Here is a 3905-nt window from a genome sequence, read left to right as displayed (position 1 = left end):
TGTGGTTCCCACCTTACAGTGGTCGTCCTTTTCTTTGTGCCATGCATTTTTATGAACATACAGTCCATGGCCACTTACCCCTAGACAAGGTGATGGCTGTGTGATTCCATCATCACTCCCATGTGAAATCCCTTGATCTACACCTTGAGGAATGCAGAGGTGAAAAATGCCATGAAGAAACCGTGGATGAAACAGGGGACACTGGGTGGTCGGTCACTAGCTTACATGCTAAGAACAAACCTTTTCTAAAAGGACAATGAGGTTTTATCTTTCATTCCAATCCATTGGACACACTGCTGCCAGTGATATTTTTTAAGCATGCAAGTCAGGTACTACAATCAAGTTAGTACCTACCCCTTCGGTATATTTTGTACTCTTTCTCATTTCTCAAAAAGCACTGCCCACTTTTTTTTTTTTACATCTCTTTTGAATAATTCAAGCCTTTTCCAGCTCAGGGGTTTTGTTCCTACTCTGTCACTGTTGGGACTCTAGCCCCGGGATTCTGCTCAGCTGGATCCATCACATTTTTCCATCTTCAGATGGACTTCCACCTTCAGATGGACAGTTTTCTTGATGACTTACTCTAGTTGTTACCCTCAGTTATTCTCTAACTCTTTATTTCTGGATTCTCTTTACATTTCTTCACCCTACCACATATCAAACAAGAAGAAAAGGCTCATGACAGCTTAATATCTTGTTCTCTGTAAGAAATTTATGATGACATTCCTGTACTTTAAATACAAAATTAATTTAATTATACAAGTAAAGAACTCTACCTTTCAATATTTGTAATCTGTTTGGTAATATTCCCAGTGTCAAAAGTAGACCCAAAATCTACATCTTCTTTTACATAGGTAAGAGCTGTTCTCAATATCCATGCTGATATTATATCCTGTGAGTTAGATTCCACAAATTTCTCCTCTTGTCTGTTCTATAAGTCTTTCAAGTTAATTCATGTAAAACAGTTCTACTCATTAAACATATTACTTAGCAGCTCAATGCCTGACTTCTTCTTAACACTCTAACTTCCAAAACACATTTTGATCTTACCACATTTTATAGGAACCTGCTGATACTACTTACAAATATGTGATGATCTCTTTTTAGAATTGAAAAATTAAATAATATTCATGATACAAAAGCATAGCAAAGTCAGAATAAATCAGTGCTTTAATTTTGAAAAATCATAAATTCTGGAGATGGAGAGATCTCTGAAATAAAACATTTATTGAGCAGTAACAGATGCTAGGTAGATAAAGGACTGAGTCCTGGGACAGGAAGTTTGTACTTCAACAGCACCAGGCCAGTTCCCAGAAATAACTTGTCTGCCAGTCTCAAGAAACAAGGCACATTTATGAATGGTCTCAAGGAAAGAAAGTTCTCTGAATCTACATTGGCTATAAATAATGAAGGTTGGCCAATGCAAAGCACAGCAAATCAGGGGATAGGTAGTTAGTTCATAAAGAAGGCTCATGGATTGGTTGTTGATGATGATGGTCAGACACTGGTCACAGGCAAGGGGGATGTGGTGGTCCCGGGGACCACTGGATGATTGTTGAAATGACTTCATCCAAGAATATGGAGGTATGGCCTGCAGTTATTGACTGATGACCTTCTCTTGTCTGTGTCCCTTATTCTTTGGCCCTTGTGTCAATTTAGGATCTTTCAGAATTTTTCCTTATCAGTTTCCTAAAAAGTTATTGCAAACATCAGTTTTCTTGGGAAACATTAGATGAACTTGCTTCCTGTTTTGCTGAGTCTTTTTAAACAATCAGAATAGAACTTTTATACTCTTATGACTATATCTATGAATCTGCCTGCACGCTTTCAGTTATAGGCTAAGAATGAACTGCTGTGAATGCGTTAGTGTGCCCCTGTTCAAACACAACCACCCTCTTTACTTTTGCACTGTACCTCGTCTCGTATTATCTCCTTACATGATGATATTGGTGCAGAAGTCTTCTCTATAGATCTTATTTCATACACCTTTCACTTTCTGCTGGGTCATTCTACATCACAAATAAATAATCTGTTATCTCTTTCATTTTTAATGTAAAATCTTCCCTTGATCCCATTTTCTTTCCTTTCTCTGTGTAGCAAAATTTAAGAGATTCCCAAAATGCCTGTCTCCCATTTATCTTCTTTCATTCTCTTTAAACACTTTTCAGCCACACTTCACCACCTAACACTGAAAATGTTCTTTCAAGGTCTCCAGTGACTTCAGTTTCAGTAAATTTGATAGTCTTCATTCATTTTTCACCTCACAGAGTCCATCAACAACCTTTAAAACAGTTTTCCTTGCATAGTCTGTATACATGAACGACCATAATTCCCAGATTACATCTCTAACTCAGACTTCTTTCCTGAGGCTGAGACCTGGAAACCCAACTTCCTCTATGGCATTCCCACCTGAAGGGCTAAGAGATTTCTTAAACTGAACAAGTCTAAAGCTATATTCCTGGTCTTTTTCATCCACAAACCTACTCCATTCATAACATACTTTATCTCAGCTGTCAGTATATTTGGTCTTTATTGTGTGTGTGTGTGCCTTACTTCCAGTCTATCAGGGAATACTCAACCTTCAATATATATCCAAATTCAACTACTTCTAATCACTTTTGGACTTCTTATCTAGCTCCAAGCCTATCATCTTTCACCTGAATTGTTGCAATTGCCTCATATCCACTCTCCTTGCTTTTCTCTTGGCATCCTCTGTTCTAATACACCATCCTTGGAACAGTGCTCAGAATCACTCTGTAAATCCAGTCAGAGCATAACTCACCTCTGCTCAGTACTCTACAACAGGTGTCATGCCATGCAGGGTAAAGGCTAAATGCTTACAGTTTCTAAAATTTAGGTAGCTGCCGGGTTATCTCTCTGAACTCCCTACTATGACCAAATCTCCACAGATTCCCCTGATTTCTCGGGCACCCTTCTGTCTGCCTTACCTGCTAGCTATGTTCTTGCTGTCAGGCCTTTTCATAGGCTCTTCTCTCTGCCTGGAATACTTGCTCCCAGTCATCTGCATGACTAAGTCACTCTGTGTTCACACAAGGGAAGAACCTGTATTTTCAATAGAGCTGCACTTAGATCTGGACCAGCAGGGCTTCTGTTCTTGGATCCACACTTTGAAGTATTTCTGTGAAATTTCTAAATTCTCCTTCAGTGTCTGGTCCCAGCCAGTACATTCTGGTGGGGTATGCAAGCGCAGAGCAGACTACATAGTTCTTATTGATGTGTTCCTCTTTCAAGGTGCTCTATGACCTTCTATCTCACCTGTGGGGTCAACCAGTTGCTTGTAGAAGTTCTGAAATCTGTACCTTTGAAGTTACTTCAGGTTCTGTGCACGGGGCCTTGGTTCTGGAAGGCAGTGAGTCAGGCACGTGGCTTCCACAGGCAGGTTCATTATTTCTTTCATTGTATTGTCCTAGGGTGTTAACTAGAATGGTGTTTACATGCTGATTTTCGGTAATGCAGGATAAGTTCTTGGATCTGGGCTGTAAGTGATTCCCTGCAGACCTTGGATTGGTCATGTGTGTGGGCTCTTCTCAGCTATCACTTGTCCATTCTCTGACTTCAGTGCTATCACCTGTAGAGCTGCAGGCTAGGGGAGTGGCAGCAGACAGCCTTTACTCTGTGTATTCTGATGACAGCCAGGAAGATCACCCCAGCCCTTGCATGGACTCTATGCTGTGAGTCATGCATATGTTTATCTGCTTCAAAGACTTTCAAGACATTGCTCTGCAGTGCTGACTGGCTTGCTCTTGCCTCCCATGGATGTGGTGGCACTGTGCTCTTTTGTGTCTCAAAGCATGCATGATGAGTGACATGACTTGTATGAATGTGATCACATTGCTTGCTCTTCAGTTAGGTTTTCATTTATCTTCCCTTCTGGTAGCCATGTG

The sequence above is a fragment of the Manis pentadactyla genome, chromosome 13 (genome assembly GCF_030020395.1).
Source record: "Manis pentadactyla isolate mManPen7 chromosome 13, mManPen7.hap1, whole genome shotgun sequence".
NCBI classification, from domain to species: Eukaryota; Metazoa; Chordata; class Mammalia; order Pholidota; family Manidae; genus Manis; species Manis pentadactyla.
This window is presented reverse-complemented; position numbering follows the sequence as displayed.